General features: G+C 39.6%; 1 protein-coding gene across 3 annotated transcripts in view; it reads right to left on the bottom strand.

Annotated features, from left to right (window-relative positions):
- LOC136885040 (uncharacterized) overlaps positions 1-20,944 on the bottom strand; it is a 125,095-nt gene that overhangs the window by 90,382 nt on the left and 13,769 nt on the right. The gene's annotated exons all lie outside the window — the stretch shown is intronic.

Here is a 20,944-nt window from a genome sequence, read left to right as displayed (position 1 = left end):
GCCATATTTACGAATGTAAACACGAAACTTCAGTCTAAAAAAATTACTCTTCACCACGAAAATATCAATGTCATGTGACCAATTATTTGCAAGGAACTTCTTTTTGCTAACATGGCAGGTATTACAGTGACAACAGGAACAACTATAAACTTCGATGAATACATTGCAATAAAGAACTAGCCCCATCTATAAGGAAAAGCAAAATTACAAGGTTTTAGCTCAGGAGAGGCAGTGTCCGTCTTCCATTGTAACAACCACCGCACTTTATCGCCTATCGGTTAATGGACACATTTCATTTTCAACAAAAATGGTCGCAGAAATACTTAAAAATCTTAAAACTGGATGGATTTAAAACTAGTAAATGAAGATTAATGGTTGCAAACTAACAATACATTTACTGTGAAGGATAGTAATTATTTCTATAGCATGTATGTAAAGAGAATGACAGCGTGTAGTATTTTTAGAATGTACATAGTATTAATTTATTGGTTGGCAATGATGAGAAATAAAGGACAGAGTACTCATAATCAAATTCAAGTTTTTGAACAACAAAGCGATAAAACTCTAACCATGATTGGTCCTTTTTGACATGCACAAAATACACTCAACAGCTAATTAACTCAGTGTTGTTGGAATATCTGCACTGTTGACTGTACCGGGTGGTACACCTCCACGCCGCTAATTCAAACTTTGCGCCAGTTGAAACTCCTCTACTGGAGGAAGTCTGAACTTTATCTACTGTGTTAATTCTCAAGTTTCTCAGAAGATGTCCCTACATGTAAATTTTGAAGTTTCTGAACTGGCTCGTTTTCGATGTATTTTTGTTTTGCCTGTAGTAAGAAGTGTGGACATTCTCTTCCAGATGGCACTACTGAAGAACTACAATTGTGCACCCTAGTGCGAAGTGAAAGAACTATGTTTTTGGAGAAATTTTGTGTTCATAAGTTTGTTCTTTGTTAAATTTCTTTCAGTTATTGTTTAAGTTGGCAATATTAACCCTTTCTTTCCGCCAGTTTTGAATTTAACCAATAGGGAATTTCTGTAATTAATTTTCCACCAATTATGTGTTTCTTCTTCATCTTGTGTAGGGGTTTTCGTGGTTAGCCAATAAAATTCTTGTGGGAGGGTGTTCTCATTCCTGAAACGCCTCGAACTTTCCACGAGGGTATATAAACTGCTGATTTTCGGGTCTCCGCGCCACTTCAGTAACATCTATCAGTGTGTAAAGTACGTAGCAGGGGGCGGGAAGCGCCTCTTTCTTCGGGCAGCAGTTCAGCCACCAGGTAATGGCCGTTTAATAACTTCTTTTCTTGCTAGCTCAGCAGTTTAACTCTCGGGGCAGGTCCAAAGCCTTTCTACCATGTAACTTTTCCCCTAAAATGTAAAGACACCTAGTATCAATTCTATCTTTTAAACTACATATTGGGATAGAGAGTGCTTAACCCTCTCGAGCTCCCACTCATATTGCGTTGAGGTGAACTTATTTTCTCATCCGTTTCTTCCTTAATGTAATGTAAATTGTCTTCTTCTATAAGTCACCTCTCTACTATGGGATTAGCCCTTGCAGTAACGGCCTAGTGCCAAGTAGGTTTTATATTAAGTGTATTACGAGTGCAAGAAAGCCTCCTCTCAAGTTGGTATTTTAAAGGCCATGTAATTGACCTGTTTCTTTACTTAATAGGCCTCAGTAGGTTGGGTATTTTTACCCCTGTTTTCATGTCCTTGGAGGACAACTTGAAAGTGGAGTTTGGTGTGGCCTTTGATAGGCTCGAACTTAAGAGCAGGTTGCTCTTTCTAAAATTTTGTTTTCTGCGCGCCTCGAGGAGGCTTTACTGTGTAATTGGGAGCAAGTGCTCCTGGGCATGATAGGGGTCTTCTGCCCCTTTGTTGAATTCTATATATCGTAAGGTTGGGCTTATAGCTCAAGAATTGTGTGTCTGGCTCTCGGAGCCCAAATCCTGTAATCACTGTAATTGTACATTTTCGAATTGTGTTTCGGCTACTGAGTACCTGTTCTATTTGTTATTTCTTAATCTTGAAAAGAAAATATAACCTTGTTAAATTTTATCTTAACTTTAATTTCGTATTTTGAGACCTGTTCACCCCCGCACCTTCTTTCACCTCTGCACATCCACTATACTCCGTAACATTGACAAACAGTATTTTTGCAATGGACAGAGTAAGCGTGTGACGTCAAATCTTTCTTTTCCATTATTAAATTTGTTATTCTATACACCTGACCACGATGTATTCATGACGAAAGCTAACCTCCAACTGAGCGCGCGAGTCAACACAGCGCCATCTTGTAACAAAGTATGCGTGTGACATCACATATTTAGTGCACAAATTTTGCCTTACTTTGAAGTGCTATTTCATAGAAACTAAGTTTCAGATTTTTTAATTTATTTATTTATTTTTTGCAACAGGTAGCCTCCTCATTTATCTATCAATTGAGACATTAAACATAGTCATAAGTTAAATATTCTCAGCAACGTATGCATTCTACCCAAACACTAAAAGTATCTTAAATATTTTTTCTTTCCATATACCTGTTGTCGAGGAACGTACTGCACCATTCTGTTCATTCATTAATAAGCGATATTTAACGCAGAAGTAATATTGCGCAACATGACGCCAACTGTAAGGGCGTGATGCCACATAGAACGCGGGAACTCAGGAGGTGATTCCCTAGGCAGGGTGTGGTTATGCACAAGTGAAACAGAAGATATGTGGGAGAAGGAAAGCAAGATAAGAATTTTGTTTTGGGAAGTACCATACCACCCTAACAATATTTTAAGTGGGAGTAGTCAGGTTCACCCCATCACGGGAATCGAGTGTTATTTCCTCTATCTGAAGGATTTCCAGAATGATAAAAAGATTAAAATCATCTCCAGAATTTTGTGAAGCCAATGATACATTTAATGTTGTTAACAAGGAATGAGATTAATAACTGCGTAATAATCCGACCACCAAGGGAAACTCTTTAGTGGCTGCATACCAAACTCAAGAGTGTTTCGAGGGACTTTCCCTCGTGCCGCTTCGCTTTTTGCCCCCTATAAGAGATGAGAGATATGGAGGGAGGTTGTTCATTCGATGGCGAGATTGCTGCTAGTCGTATCGCGTGTCTGCCTGTATTTGTGCCAGAAAACTTTGCTTAGGACAAAGACTATGATTACTTTAGTGCAGTTGTGCCGATCGGTGATCCATAAACTTTCCAGTAATTATTCAATTGTATGATGGTATTTAGACACTGTACAGTGAGGTCGCGAGTGCCTAATTAACCGACTGTGGATGAGGCCGTACATATAGACTTCATCATGAAGCGGTATGAGTAACCCCGCAAATATATTGCGAAATGCAGAGGAAGTGCAAGTATAAACTAAAGCCACTTGTGTTATTCCACTAGACTATGAGTCTGAATCAGTCCAGCATGAGATAATGACAATTTGTTCGATTGATTAAGTTACTGATTCTAGATAGTGGATATATTGCCTACATACATTTGTGCGCGGTTAAGCAGCTAAAGGGGAACAAATAATTTTTAACGCCGCAGATTGCCAGTACTGATTTCTGTCTCAAAAATTAAATAAAAGTACTGGGAGTGATGTGTTGTTAATAAATTAGGCATTTCATTCTAGTGAAGACCTGTGCCGTGTTTCGAGAGACGTGTGATACGAGACCTTCCGACCACAACCGCAAGAAGACGACCTCATGAACGGTCATCCTTCAAGAAGACGGCCTCATGAACAAGCTACCCATGGAGACTGGACCCAGAGGATCGACCCAGGACCACATTGCTACCATGATAGGCTGAGCAGGCACAGCCTAACCCTGACAAAGGGATAAGGAGGTCATCAAATGCCAGATAAGTGAACCGTATTTGTTGGCATGTGTTGGGATTGGGGTTCGTTACGCAGAAATGTAGTAGTTAAATTTGTAAATATTTGCATATGACTTGATTATAGCCCGTCAGGCTATTTATTAAGATGGTTTTAAAGGTACTAAAACTATAAAATATAAATAACTTATGTAGAAGATAGCGACGTGAGTATGTTACGTGGTGGAAGTAGAGTATCTAAGGTTCTTAAGGTTGTTTAGTGGATATTAGATCAGCATATTCCTTAATGTCTATCGTCAGATAAAATTTTCTTGTGAGTAAGGATTATTTGGAGTGGTTTATAATTTTCTCTATTTGGAAGGATAGATAGATTGATCGAGTCCGGGTGAAATTAAACCACATCGTAGGCTGTGTCATTAAAATCTTTGACTCCATTTTACTCTGCCAAACATGGACTTGAACCTTGGACCTAGAGGCTACCAAGAGCACGACATAAGTATAGAAGATGGTAACTGTATGAGAAGTAGCACAGTATAGTACTTATATGAGATAAATTAGGCCCGTGGTGGTCAGTTATTATAACCTGATTTGTTCTACGGCTTATTGGTTTGTCAAGAGAAGACGTGATTAAAAGCCCTTTTGTGAAGTTAGTCCAGAAAGCAGAGAGACCAGGCCACTAGCACCCTTATTTCTGATTTTTTTGTGTGGGATGGGAGAGGCTTTACAGGCGAGATGAACAAGCCAATGTCCCAACCCTGCACTCCGGGGATCCGCAGCCATTTTTAAAAGCCAAGTGTGGTAAGGTATTCTGCTTCAGGCAGAGAATTATTTGTGACAGCTATTCTTTCTTTTTGTTTTCCCCTTTTCTTTTCCACTTATGTGTCAATATGGATGTGTATTTGTATATGTATGATGTCTTGGTACTAATGGGGTTAGTATTGTTAGTCTATCTAGTATGTACAGAGATTGCTCAGAGATATGGATTTACATCCCTATGAATTTTTATAAGTAGTCGGGTAGCATATTAGCTTCAGTGTTTGCTTTACCTTATTCGTCACTTGTAACACGCCGAGTGGCTATTTACATGTAAATATGTCCCCAAAATGGGAGAGAACCTTTAGTAATAGTTTTATTTCTGCGAAACGTCCTTAATCCTAGCATCATTTTTTTTTTAATTTTATAGGTCTATGGGTGCTGTTCCATGTAAAGGACCTATTTTTGGTTCACTTATCTACTCCTACGCAAGGCATCATCACGAAATTTCATTTTGTAACGTCATTCATTCTATTTTGTGAAAATTATAGATGTAAGCCTTTATGGCAGTTATCTTTGCACTACGAGTGCGAACTATTGTAAAAGTGGTATTGTGATAACTAAAATTTTTTTCTTTTAATCGAATATGCTTTGTCTAGTAAAGAGTCAAATAATAATGGAGTTCCTCATTTCCGTAATTAAAATTTAATAGTGTAGTAACCTTGTCCCATGATACTCTCGTCACAAGAACCCCAAATCGACCGTCTACCGGCTGCAGCTAGGCTGGAGCAGTTGTTTATCAACAGGTAAGCAGGTAAGTTCGATAATCCATTATTGTTTATGCCCTGTAGGGTATAGTACATCTACGATAATAAAAGCAATATAGGTAACTCGCAGTTTAAAGCAAGCGCAGGATGGCTGAGTAGATTCATAAAGACGAACAACCTTTCTTTTTATGGATGACGCCTTTATGCCAGGGATTGACAAAGGACCATGCTGAAAAGTGGTGGAATTTAACGGGCATTTTAGATTCAAAATCAAATTTGCATAATTTCCCCACTGCAGTTTTTGAGGTTAAAAAATTCTAAAAATGCGGGGAAATTACACAAGCAAATACGGTATACACCTACTTCGTGGATAGGCAATGTTCCTTATAAAAAAATCAACTCATCTACTTATCTATACAATATACATGACATTCACGAATAGTAGATACCTCGACCCTAATTGGGCCTTCTTCAGATAAATTTACACAAAGTTAATACTTAAAACAAACATGTTAAAAACAAATAGATTGAATAATGTATCACTAACATATTAGTACGGATCAACAAATCTGAATACATTAGAATCCTAAAACAACATTATTTAACTATACTTTATAAAATGGGACATCAACATTTTATCATCATCATCATCAATGTACCACTCCAGTTGACCGGGTGTGGTTATCAACATTATAATATCCTGCATAAAACGTTGACTAATATTTAAAACAAGAAAATCCATAGTTTTATATGTAAAATAAGTAACTATGTTGTACACTTATCTGCACATTACAGTAATTGGCTGCTGCAGAAGATAACTTTCTTTCAGAATACTCTTCTCTGAAATAGGATGAACATATAGTTGGTAAAGAAACAGTACCTGATATGTCAAAATGCTCTTCCTATCCATTATTTTCCTTAAGTCTTGCACTAAGATAGTGGAGAAAGATTACCTTCCTTTCTCCACAGTCTAATATCTTGGAAATTGAAAATAGGTGCAATGAGAATGATATGAAAATTAGCCTCTCGAAGACTAAATTGATGTCAGTGGGTAAGAAATTCAACAGAATTCAGATTGGTGATACAAAACTAGAACAGGTCAATAATTTCAAGTATTTAGGTTGTGTGTTCTCTCAGGATGGTAATTTAGTAAGTGAGATTGAATCAAGGTGTAGGAAAGCTAATGCAGTGAGCTCGCAGTTGCGATCAACAGTATTCTGTAAGAAGGAAGTCAGCTCTCAGACGAAACTATCTTTACATCGGTCTGTTTTCAGACCAACTTTACGGGAGCGAAAGCTGGGTGGACTCGGGATATTTTATTCGTAAGTTAGAAGTAACAGACATGAAAGTAGCGAAAATGATTGCTGGTACAAACAGGTGGGAACAATGGCAGGAGGGTACTCGGAATGAGGAGATAAAGACTAATTTAGGAATGAACTCAATGGATGAAGCTGTACTCATAAACCAGCTTCAGAGGTGGGGTCATGTGCGGCGAATGGAGGAGGACAGGTTACCTAGGAGAATAATGGACTCTGTTATGGGGGGTAAGAGAAGTAGAGGTAGACCAAGATGACAATGGTTAGGCTCAGTTTCTAACAATTTAAGAAGTATAGAACTAAATGAGGCCACAGCACTAGTTGCAAATAGAGGATTGCAGCGACGTTTAGTACATTCACAGAGGCTTGCAGACTGAACGCTGAAAGGCATAAATGCCTATAATGATTATGTATGTATAAAAAAAGTTTATAATAATATTTATGACTAGACTTGGTATATCAGTTGAATATTTATCTTAACATTACTATACATACTGAATATATAGTGAAAGGGTGTGGGTATTACTTGTGACAATACTTTTGACATACAGGAATCTAGACAGTGGTATCTTTCCACCCAATCTGTTGACAACTCTATTCCCGCCACCATCAAGAAGTGTCTCCTCGCATATATATAGTGTCATTTGCAGGTTGCTATACGTCACACCGACACAGTTAGGTCTTATTGAGTCATTTGAGTAAAATAATAATAATAATAATAATAATAATAATAATAATAATAATAATAATAATAATAATAATCGTATGGCCTCAGCTACCGTTTGCAGACATTTCGATTTGACGCCATCTGGCTGTCTGCTCGTCAATTTCGACGTTCCGGTTTACTCTGTCTGCCATCTAGCGGACCTAGAGTAAACCGGATCTCTCTTGGGCGTCTATGGCTGAGATTTTAATTAATTTTGTCGGGTAAATACCAAATGTATCACCAGAGATCTTTTACATGCCGACATCGTTCGACATGGAGTGTCGATTGGACTTTTTTCCGCCCTTCAAAAATCCGACTACCTCTGCCGGGTTTGAACCCGCTATCTTGGGATCCGGAGGCCGACACTCTACCACGGATCCACAGAGGCAGCTAGTCATTTGAGTGGCATTGGTTGAAGAGTAGCATATGTTTAGGATGGCTGGTGAGAGTTCTCATTATAGGTCGTTCGCAGCTATAGAAGAATCAAGATAAAATTGGTAATCGTACTGAGAAGAAAGTATATACTGGCCAAGAGTTGTGTGGTACATGATTAGAGGAAAAATAAAGTTTGTCTTGAACAAATAAACTGTAACCACTGGGCATTTTGCAGACAAAAGTCTTAGTTTCCAGAAATCTATAACAGTATATGCGAGTATGTGACTGAAAAGAGACAATTTGTATGTATGTTCACGAGTGAAATGTGTCTGTTGAAAGTTATAACAATAGCAAGATTTAAAAATCACGGATTGAAAAGCTGAGCATGGCTCACATGTGCCTTTGAACGAAATAACTTCAGTTTTCATAGAAAAAGTAGCAATATGCAATATTTTCCAACCAATTATGAAGGAAAGATTGTGAAATTCCACATGCTTCTTACTGGTTTACACCAGTTGAATTCATATTTACTATAGCAAACTGGTAATGTAGACCAGACACCAGTATATTCTGAAATGCCGCTGGATTATACTAACAAAGATTAAGCCACAACAAGTTACTTCATAATTTTACAACTTACTTCATTGCAGCCTATATAGTTTTAACTATAAATATTTAACCTCTTCAGTGGCACGCCCCAGAAATCCTCGGGTATTGCACGCCTGCCCATAACGTCACCGCCCGAGAAATTCCGTTTAGCTGCAGTGTTCATTTCGCGATCGCCCAATAATTTCTAGAGTACTGTGATCTGTTCAGAAAATGTTTTCCGGCATTCTCAACAGATGGCGGAAGGATTTCCAGCTGTATTCATAAAGCTTCTGGCCTAAAATATGCCTTATCTTCTCTGCTTTACATACACAATCTCTGGCCAGCTGACGAGGTAAACAGAAATGGCGAGCGTGAAACGGTAAAGAAGTTTGTCTGAAGATAAAATAAGGAACTACATCAAAGATAAATCTCTAAGTGACATTAGTATTTCTGATAGTAGTGATAATTCTATTGGTTCTTCTTAGTAATTCTAGGGAAAGTGAAGAAGATATTATGTCAGAATCTAAGGTGATGGTAGGTGATGAATATACCATACATTCGTGTAGAAAGGTGTAAGCCTGGGGAGAGTGTGAGACCTAATATAATTCCATTTACGGGAAATCTTGGTGTGAGGGTTGGATTATTACCAGAGGTGAGTGTGATTGCCAGTTTTGAACTGGTTATAACGAATAACGGATGAAGTTGTAAATTTGGCAGTGAACGGAAGAAATTCATTGGCCCAATGCTAAAAGTGCATTGAAAAACTTGTAAATAAATCTCCGCATACAAGGCCACAGTTCTGAAGAAAAACTCCTACGAAATTGAGAAATTTATTGTGTTAGTGTTGTTGATGGGAATAATACAAAAGCCTGAAATAAAAATGTATTGCTCACAGGATAGTATTCTCAAAACACCAATATTTTATGAAACCAGATCGCAGGCCTACTGTAAAAAAGTGTAAAGAGAGTATAAAGTAAGATTTTATTAACCTGGAATAATATATGAAAGTGTTCCCTTAATAATTATTATTCATTTCTTGCTTCCTAAAAATAAATAATTTCCTCCACAAAACCTCACTTTTCTGGCACAGGAGGTCTGCCAAAACCCGCCACTGAAGGGGTTAACAAAGCTATACAAATAAAATCAAAATTAGGATGCTGGGATTATTCGCATATATATGGTACAGTCTATTTAACTCTCTCTTTGGTTCTTAAAGTACCAACTGCTTAACCCCTCAACGTCGCAGCCATTTAAATAGCTTCCTACCCCGCGGCCGGATGAGATTTCAACTGCGCGCGACTGAAATACATCGATTCACTTAAAGCGTTACTACAAGTATAAGAGTAGCCCGATTTTCACGAAATTTGGAATACCTTATGACAGAACTGTGTACATGCAGATAATTACATTATTGTTTCACATTTCCCTAGTTATTTAGTTCCGTGAGATAGAGTTCAAAGCACTCCTTGTGACAGGGACTCAAGTCACACTCCTGGAAGCAGTACACTGACGTCTTCTTTTCGCCGTGTTTTGAACACAGGATACAATGTCTCTGAGGTTTGGATTTCCAACTCTTGGGTGCTAATTTCCTGATAAAGTGTCTTTCCTGCAACCTTGGAACTGTATTATCTGATGCGCGCCGGCCTTGAATATTTCGTTCCCCTCCCGAGCGAGCGTATTTCACTACCTTTCACCAGCTGAACCCGAAAAGGTAATTGCTCAATATTTGTCTCCGTGACCTGTGTGAGTATTATTAGAGAATTTAGCAATCAGAATTCACCGCTGAAAACTTCTCTTTGACCTGTATAATTATCTAGTTTCTTACACGAAATTTCCAAGTACTGTTTCCTCCTCATCGTCACTCTCATCATTTACCACTGCTACATCATCTATTTCATTATCACTGCTGCTTATGCTGTCACTACAACTTCCGACTAAACGTTCATCTGAATTATACAATATTTCAAGTACGTTACTGTCAGTCATACCACGGCTGAGCGCCGTGCGTCACACGGACTGATGAAGCTGCAGTGAGACCGAAAGCAACAGGACGAAACTGAACGAGGGGAATAACATTTATGACGAAACAAACAAACTCGATACATATTTCAGATAAAAGGTCGAGACATTGTCTTTCAAGCGAGATATATACCATGAACAAATGGTTCTCGTATCGTATGACAGAAAGCAGCACTAACTGATGTCTACACAGAGCGCTCGTGGAGAGTTACGAAAATATTACAAGCTGAGAAATAAAGACAAATAGAATAAATAAACCACACTCCCAATGTACAAATAGAGCAAATAGAATAAATAAACCACACTCCCAATGTACAAATAGAGCAAAGAACATCACACGAAAAGACAAACTTCTCAGATCATCTTTTCTTTATTTTATTCTGTGGGAAAGAATGAAGCAAACAGACTTTTAAAAAAGCAAGAGAATAGTTCTCAGACTTATTTGACAAATAATTATCCTTGCAAAAACAACTACATTATAACGATTTTTCAATTCTTATTTACAACGCTGATAAACCCGAAAATGTCTTCTTGGAAACAAAACAATTTGCATATCAATAACTCCAAAACTCTTCGCGCTATAGCCGTAAATGTAAAACCATGTATGGGTCTATACCACGTATAGAGGTCGGCGGCTACGGAAGAAAAGATGGTCTATACCACGTATAGAGGTTGGCGCTGAGGGGAGTACCAACTGCTTAACAGACTATCATGGTGTGACCTCAGGAAAGAACAGAAACTAAAAGTTGATAACTGGAAAATATTTTGTTACCCCTTTTTGCAGAATAAAATGAGAGGGAAAATTACCTCACATTTTTGCAACAGAATTCTGCAACAACAGTTCACACACAGTACACTGACTTAGCAAATGTCCGGGGATAGTCACCTAATAGCGTGTGCGAACTGCAGTGAGACGCCGTGGAAGCGAGTCGACAAGTCCCTGGTAGTACTCTGGATGCAGCTGACACCAAATCGTTCGCAGAGCGGCCGCAAATGCTGATCCGTTCGTGGGTGCAGGATCCGTGGCACGGAGCCTACGCTCCAGGACATCCCAGATATGCTCGATAGGGTTCATATCGGGGCTTCTGGGTGACCATGGCAGTCGTTGGACCTCCGCTGCATGTTCCTGGAACCATTCCCAGGCGACGTGGGAGCAATGTGGCGGTGCATTATCATCTTGAAACACCGCAGAACCGTCTGGGCGCTGGAAGGCCAAAAATGGGTGGAGATGGTCTCCGAGCAGCTCATCATACCGCGTACCATTCAAAGTCTCTTCCAGAACAACTAAGGGGCCCATTCCATACCAGAAAAATGCACCCCAGACCATAACAGAGACACAAGCGCCCTGGACCACACCTTCGAGGCAGGCGGGATCCATCGCTTCATATGGTCTGCACCATACACGTTGGGTTAACAGTGACACCCATGTGCGGCGCCGGCTCCCATACCCCATAGAACCCATGTTCCTACGGATTGTCCACTGGGAGACGTGTCTAGCACGGCCTGTGTTGAACTGAGCCGTGATTTGTTGCACGGTTGCCCGTGTGTCACTATTGACAATCCATCTCAGATGACACAGGTCACGGTCATCGTGGGTGGCGGGACGGCCGTTCGTTTGTCTGTTGTGGATGGTGACACCCGCATTCAACCATTCACGATACACCCTGGACACGGTTGATCGTGTGAAGCCGAATTCCCGCACCACTTCCGAAATCTCACTTCCCATCCGTCGAGCACCGACCACCATACCCAGTTCGAACGGTGTCAGCTCACGACGACGTTCCATGTTACAACTGTCACATGCACAGCCACTGCTCACAAGGTCTCCTATACAACTGCGGCTGGCACAGGGGGCATGTGATGCGCAGACAACACACCTGCGCATCAGTGCTCCGCTATCCCATGACATTTGCTCAGTCAGTGTTTTGAACAATAAGAGTTATCATCAAACATGCCCTGCATAATCCTCTGATTTAAACTCAAGTGTTTATTATACCTGGGAAATTTTGAAAGATAAAGTTTAGAAGACATATTCACACACTTTAAATGAACCAAAAGAGAAGATCCACCAGTATTTTCATTTAATTCCTCAAAGAGAATTAAGACATGTAATGAATAATTTCATATACAAATGTCAGAAATGTACGAAAACGAAGGCAGGCATCTCCTTGCATCACAAAGGTGAGCATTAGATTTTAACATAATGTCACTCGAGAGTTGCTACAACTCAGTGGAAGGTCACACATATCCTTCGTGACAAAAAAAGAATGCCATTTTGACTCAAGTCAAAGATCTATAGGACAGAGGTACGACCAGTTGCACTGAATGAAAGCAAGTATCGACCACTGGATGCCAATTACATGCCACGGAAATGAGAATGCAATGCTGGGTGACAGACATTTCCGTTATCAACCACGTCAGAAACACAATTCAAACGAGTATTATGCAAATTGTGAAAACATACGAGAGAGCATGTCTCATGTTACAGCTATGTCTGTACTTGGGACAACCGCCAATACAGTCCTCCATTATGGTGTTCAGTCTCCCGTATGTCTAACCTCTCGTCCACATCGTAGAAGATGGGCAACATTAGAAGTAGGGGAATGCCTGCAAGGTTGAAGTACAGTGGGGAACTCTTGTGCCCCGGGACCGCTACGGTAGCTGTGAAGGCCTTACAGGAACCCTGAAAATAGCGGCTAACATGGGTCTGGTGAAATTACTGCCTTGTAGTATAGCGAGTTAGTTCTCCAAAGGCTAAAGGAAGAAACCTTGACAAAAAATAAGCACGCCTACATGCTATAGGAGGCAGCCCCTCCACTGGGCTTTTGGTGCTGTGGGCTAATAACTTGCACACCCGAGAATCATGTATTACAGAAACACATACAAAAGTAAAACGGATGAATATCTCAATGACAACTTTTGGAATGAAAACTCGGACTCGAATTGATTTCAGGAATGTGCGAACAATGTACATAGCAGGGAAGTTGAAGCAGATTTCAAAGGAAATGGATCGCTATAAGATGATGGTGCTTGGACTGAGTGAAACAGATGGAATTGATTTGGAGAGCATCAGTTGAGAGATGGCAAAATATTATTATATTCAGGAAAGGAAGATGATGATGACCACCAAAGCGGAGTGGGACTGTTGCTGACAAGCACAAAAATACCGCCTTGACTGGAACCCTGTTTCAGACCGCATCATTACTGCACGGTTCAAGACAAGAGTTAGAAATATTCATCTAGTACAGTGCTATGCACCAACAGAAACAACAGAGCCAGAAGAGGACCAATTTTATGGACAGCTTGAAAATGTCCCGACAAAGATTAAGAAGAAAGAAATCGAAATGCTAACGGGTGATTTGAATGCCAAGATTGGGAATAAATGTAACGGGGTGGAAAGAGTTCTAGGCAAACACGAAGTGGGAGTCCAGAATGACAATGGAGAGCGCTTTGTTGAATTCTGAAAAAATAACCACTTGGTGATTGGTGGATCAATTTTTCCTCACAGGACATGTCACAAAGTAACATGGGTTTCGCCAGATGGGAGAACACAAAATCAAATTGATCACTTTGCAATCAGCCAGATGTGGAGACAATCCCTCTTAGATACTCAGAACAAAAGAGGCGCAGATTATGGAAGCGACCACCACCTGGTAATAGCTGAAGTTAGACTGAAGATTGATGCAGTAAAGCGAAGGAATAAACAAAGTGGAAAGAGAAAGTTCAACGTCGAAAAATTAACAGATGCTGAAGTTAAAAAAGGATTTTGTAATCAAGCTGAAGAATAGGTACGGTTCACTTGATCTAGATAATGCAGAAGGAAGCCCCAATCAAACTAAAGTGAATGGAAAATGAGAAAGGATAAAATCAGCCTTCCTTAATACAAGTAAGGAGATGCAGGGATTCAACCAAATCAGGAGAAAGAAATGGATATCAGACAATATCTGGAAGAAGATAGAAGAGAGATCAAAACAAAGTTAATTCATTGCAAAGATGAAACAAAGAAAAGAAGCTTGATGGAACAGTTCAGTGAACTGAACCGACAAATAAAGAAAGCAGCAAGAGATGATACAAGAAATCAAGTAAATACCCTAGCAGAGTTGGCACAGGAGGCAGCACTTAAAGGAGACTCAAAACAGCTTTACAACATTACAAAACAGTCGTCTCCAAAGAAATTGAATGAGCGCAGGCCAATAAAATCCAAGGAACGTAAGAAGCTTCGGAATAGTGAAGAACAAATGACAAGATGGAAAGAGCATTTCAGACAAGTGCCAAACAAAGTCATAGGACAGGAGGATCAAGGAGAGGAAGACAATCAAGAGGTTCCGGAACTGAGAGTGAATATCAACATGCCGGCAAAGAGCGAGATCATAAAGTCACTGAAAACCCGCAAGGCAGGCAAAGCACCTGGAGTGGATAATATTGTGACGGAGGTGTTGAATGTAGACTATGAGTTGAAAGGAAAGGGTGATTGATAGACATAAAGCTGAAAATTACAGGCCAGTCAGCTTGACATGCACTGCATGTAAGCTTTGGGAAAGCATTCTTTCTGATTATATTAGACATGTTTGTGAAATTAATAACTGGTTTGACAGAAGGCAGTTTGGGTTTAGGAAAGGTTATTCCCCTGAAGTTCAGCTTATAAGATTCCAGCAAGATATAGCAGATATCCTGGATTCAGGAGGCCAAATGGACTGTATTGCGATTGACCTATCTAAGGCATTTGATAGGGTAGATCATGGAAGACTACTGGCAAAAATGAGTGCAATTAGACTAGAAAAAAGAGTGACTGAATGGTTGGCTATATTTCTAGAAAATAGAACTCAGAGAATTAGAATAGGGGAAGCTTTATTTGACCCTGTAATGATTAAGAGGGGAATTCCTCAAGGCAGTATTATTGGACCTTTATGTTATATATATATATATATATATATATATATATATATAGGACCTAGTGTTTACAGTGCACTATGTCTTCTGGTATGAGCTAGAGCAATCTTGTTACTTTCATTGATCTGTCTCAGCTTTACCCTTGGCTTTGACAAAATGAAAGTGACTGAGGTATGAGTGACACTAGTAATGCCATTCCTTCTGCAGCCAGTCCCTGCTATGAATGGTGTGAAAATATTGCTCATAGGGTCGGTTGGTGCATGCATTTCAGTGGGCTTGGCAGACTGATATGTAAGAGCAACTTCTGGCTTGGTGAGGAAAGTAACGGGAAACTACCTCACTCCTCATTTCCCTAGTACGCCTCTTCAGTGATGCCTAGGCCATCTATGACAGCTGATGGCGGAGCTGTTGAGGATCCAACCAGCCTTCGGGCTGAGGACTAAAGATACATACATCAATAAAATGTGTAAAGAAGTGGAATCAGAGATAAGGCTGTTTGCAAATGATGTTATTCTGTACAGAATAATAAATAAGTTACAAGACTGTGAGCGGCTGCAGGGTGACCTCAATAGTGTTGTGAGATGGATGGTGGGCAATGGTATGATGATAAACGGGGTGAAAAGTCAGGTTGTGAGTTTCACAAATAGGAAAAGTCCTCTCAGTTTTAATTACTGCGTTGATGGGGTGAAAGTTCCTTTTGGGGATCATTGTAAGTACCTAGGTGTTAATATAAGAAAAGATCTTCATTAGGGTAATCACATAAATATGATTGTTAATAAAGGGTACAGATCTCTGCACATGGTTATGAGGGTATTTAGGGGTTGTAGTACGGATGTAAAGGAGAGGGCATATAAGTCTCTGATAAGACCCCAACTAGAGTATGGTTCCAGTGCATGGGACCCTCACCAGGATTACTTGATTCAGGAACTGGAAAAAATCCACAGAAAAGCAGCTCGATTTGTTCTGGCTGATTTCCGACAAAAGAGTAGAGTTACAAAAATGTTGCAAAGTTTGGGCTGGGAAGACTTGGGAGAAAGGATACGAGCTGCTCGATTAAGTAGTATGTTAGATAAAATCAGCTTCATGGTCCGTATCGCACTTCAATAGATTCACAATTAAGTATTTATTTATTTTCCACCTAGTCGATACAATGATTGCTTAAGGCAATTTTTAATGGTCAAAAGTGGTACATGTTTCGTATATTATCAACATCTTCAGCCACATAACACTGTTTAGATGAAAAATATATAAAATTGACAAAGTAATGCTTTAGAGGAAGTGTCCTTAAAATTAACATAAGATTGACAAGATTAAAACAAACAAACTAGGTGGAAAATAAATAAATACTTAATTGTGAATCTAAGTAGTATGTTCCGAGCTGTCAGTGGAGAGATGGCGTGGGAGGACATCAGTAGACGAGTAAGTCTGAGTGGTGTCTTTAAAAGTAGTAAAGATCACAATATGAAGATAAAATTGGAATTCAAGAGGACAAATTGGGGCAAATATTCGTTTATAGGAAGGGGAGTTAGGGATTGGAATAACTTACCACGGAAAATGTTCAATAATTTTCCAATTTCTTTGCAATCATTTAAGAAAAGGCTAGGAAAACAACAGATAGGGAATCTGCCACCTGGGCGACTGCCCTAAATGCAGATCAGTAGTAACTGATTGACTGATTGATTGGGATGACGGATCGTCTGGAAGATTTGGATTTTGCGGATGATATATGTCCATTATCTCACTCATTTAGACATATGACTGAGAAAATGAAAGACTTCAAAATGGAAGCATAAAAGGAGGGACTCAAAATAAACATTACCAAGACAAAGGAGCTAAGGATTAATGCCATAAACACGAACCCACTGGTATTAGAGAACAAGATAGAGCAAGTTGACAACTTCTGTTACTCAGTAAGTATTATTTCTAGAAATGGAGGGACAAATGAAGATGTCCAAAATAGGGTAAACAAGGCCAAAGAGGCCTTTGCCCAGCTATGGCCGGTGTGGAAGTCCAGAGAATTGAGAATTGAGGATCTTTGAGACAAATGTGAAATCAGTGCTCTTCTACAGGAGTGAGACGTGGAAGATGACTGGAGAGATAACACGCAAGATCCAGACTTTCATTGACAGATGTTTGAGAACCATCCTAGGAGTGCGATGGCCAGATATATCAAATCAGGATTTGTGGGAGCGTACTAAACAATGCAAGGCTGAAATCCAGACAAAAGAATGTAAATGGAAATGGATAGGTCACACACTGCGTAAATGGCCTGACAGCATACCAAAACAGGTTCTTGAATGGAACCCACAAGGGGCTAGAAGAAGACGGAGACCAAGGATAATATGGCGTCGAATAGTGGAAGCGGAGGCGGCGTCAGTTGGAAACTCCTGGAAGAACATCAAAACTGTGGCAGCAAATCGAGTCAGTTGGAGAGCTGTTGTATGTGCCCTATGCTCCACCCAGGAGTAATAGGAATTAAATAAAGTAAGTCATTATGGTGTTGAAGATCAACGTCTCAACAAATGCCCCCCCCCCGCACCAGACGACAACCACAGCAGCTATCTGATCAGATTGAAAGTTGATCAGTGTGAAGCCAATGAGGCAGAAGACTGAGCAAAATGGCACTCTTTGACCCACAAAGTGGACCCTGTACCAGCAAAATACAAGAAGAAGAAACTCTTGTGGATGGGTGTAATCGAAGGCTTTTTGCCCAATACAGCTTCTGTGGTCACCTAACAGAGCTGCCAACTTTTGAACAGGGTTATCAGTAAATGCTCAGAAAATTTCAGAGTCAAATCCAGCATGCTCCTCCCCTACTCGACAATGACACCCCCCTCCTTGCCCTTTCTCTAGACCGGGGTCGCCACATCACCATTAAATAGTTCCTTAATTAAAGGTAATCATAGAATGACTGAACCTGGAACCAGCCCTCATATCCAGGTAAAAATGCCTGACCTGGCCAGTAATTGAACCTGGGCCCTCCGGGTGAGAAGCAGGCAAGTTAGAGCGCGGGGCTGGCTTCAAACGTTAATTACCGATACGCGACTTGAAAATCTTGAAACTTTATACTCAGTTTAGCGGGGAAACTTCGTCAGTTTCCTCTGAAAACTTTGTCATATTCCTTTGTAAACTTCTTTCAGTTCAGCAACTTCGATCAGCCAAACTCTTCGAAAAATCTAATACCCGTAACACCAAGCCAAACAACAATCGACCACAAATAGTTTTTCATTCTCTAATCTAATAAAATAAAGCACATTCGATACAAAAGCGTCCAACAAGATGGCAAAATCCCTTTTTTTTAATCTTCCATTTTAATTGGGTCACTGGTTTGCTGTCCCTAGTCAGTTTACGGAAATCTTGTACCCAGTAAATTAAGCCTACATCGACTTTTAAAGGTTATGTTGAACTCCAGAATATGGTTTCGAAAGTATCAATCCTCAAGTTCTTAAATGCATTATATTTAGTTCTGCCCGTCAGTAATCACAATCAAATTGGAAAGAGAAAAATTATCATTCACTTTTCCAAAATTACGATTATTTGCGACCTTGAGCTCAGTTGGAAAGCGCGCTCGCTGTACAAGTAAGTACGAGTGCGAAATGATACAAAGTTTTTAAATGTAACATGCGCAAATAAAACGACTGTGGCTTTTATAACATTTTAACACAAAAACGTGAAATTCCCAGTCTTATATTAGGACGAAAACAGTAATAAGCAATCCCAAAACATCCCATGGGTGTAAGGTGCAACATCTGTTCTGGTCTCGATAACATAATCGTATACGATAAAATTAAATACTAAATTTGTGTTACTTAAGAAGGAGTAGTTTCGATTGCTGCCTGAAAGCCCAGTGACTATACAGTGTCCTGAGGGAAATGCCGAAAAACTGTTCGGCGATACACTCGAAAAAAGTAAAAATATAAACATCTAACCCTGCAAGTACGAACATTTGACGAAACTTGTTCCGTCTTCAAATAGAGCTGTCGAAATGCGCTCTGTCTTCTTACAATTTATTGTCATGGACACACTCTGCTGCATGATTTACGAGGATTTTCTAAACAATACTACCCAAATGCGATGCTAAGATAATCCCTTTTGCAAGATCACCGCCAATCGCTTTACTAGTACAGTACTTCAACACCAAGATCTGCAAGTATGCCGTAGCCGTCCTTTCGTAAGATACAGTTTCTTGAAAAACGCGTGATTTAGGATTTAGCGTTGATGGGACTGAAATTTCTGGACGGTTGATCCGGGAAATAGTTTCTTCGAGGAACGAATAATGCGGGATTTTTACAACGTGATTTAATTAGGATGCTCGCGGGACCACGTAATTTGAACGAATATTACAGGTAACGTAGTTTCCGGCAACGTATAATCGAGGTTCTACTGTTTTTATTGGGTAGTTTGCTTGTAAAGTGATGTGTATTGATTGGGTGGACCAAAACCTAACATTTTTTCATAATTATAACTAGAGCCCGGATTTCCATGCAAATGCATGTTTTTCAATAAGCTAGCTACACTTCTCAAACTTTGCAAATATTCGTTTTACAACTTAACAATGCCAAATAAACGTCCTTTTTCCGTGCATGTTTACATGTTTTGGCCATTTTAGGAGAAAATTCATGCATAATGCATATTTGGAAGATTTTGGATTTAATAACGAATATTTGGACGTTTAATATTGCATAATATGACTTTTATTCTGACTTTGACGCATATAAATTGTTAACATGCATGATAGTGCCATTTCTGAATGTTAGTGTGGAGAATTTGGGACAATTTTTCCACGTTATAGGCTATAGTATGTCTATTACTGAGAGACGGAGAGAATGTATTCTTGGCATCCTAAGTGACAATCCAAGTTAGTAGCCTACGTACAGTACAAGTACTATAATCCAATTAACCAAACACTTTCTTATCTGTTGCTTGAGTAAATAATGACGTATTTCGGAAGTCCCCACGTCGATATCTAATTCTTAGGAATAAGGCGTCCCAGTTTTGCAGTTGTACATTGCTATAAATTGAACCGTAAATTGTGCATTAATCATTGACGGCTCATTTTTCGTCTCTTAGACGAACAAAAGATAACTTGTATCGCACTTCTGTGGTGCCGCGTTACTGGGATAGCAGCTTACAAACTCTGTTTTTTCATTGAACCCTCTACCGTTGTTATCCTAGAATGTCCTACCCGGAACTCTCACTCGTCCGTCACAAGTCTTGGTTATCGCAGCAGGCAATCGTTACCAGTTATTGAGGACATTCAAATCTGTCTGCAATCATCGCATAGAGAAGTAGCTTCCGCAGCTATAGATAAGTTGAACAAATTAATTAGTTCAAATCCTGATTTTGAATTCGTCAAGCTTATAGAAGACGTATTGTGGTGAAAATGCAAAAGATGTACAATTTGACCTCATTTTGTCCAAATGTCTTCATTGAAGTATGCATCTATCACTTCCTGTGATGTAAAAAGATCATTTTCTGTGCTTAAGAATGTGCTGACAGATAAACGGATGGGCTCAAATCAAGGCAATTTGGAGAAATTAGGGTAGTTTCTGTACAATGTTTCAAAATGAACTGAATTTTGACGGTACATATTTTCCAGTTTATTGTGCATGTTTTGCCATATGATAGTGCATGAATGCATGCATTTTTTGAGATTTGATAGTGCATGGAAATCCGGGCTCTAGTTATAACT

Source organism: Anabrus simplex, chromosome 13, assembly GCF_040414725.1.
Source record: "Anabrus simplex isolate iqAnaSimp1 chromosome 13, ASM4041472v1, whole genome shotgun sequence".
Classification (NCBI taxonomy): Eukaryota; Metazoa; Arthropoda; class Insecta; order Orthoptera; family Tettigoniidae; genus Anabrus; species Anabrus simplex.
Note: the sequence above shows the minus strand (reverse complement) of the source record. Positions and strands in the feature narration are given on the sequence as shown.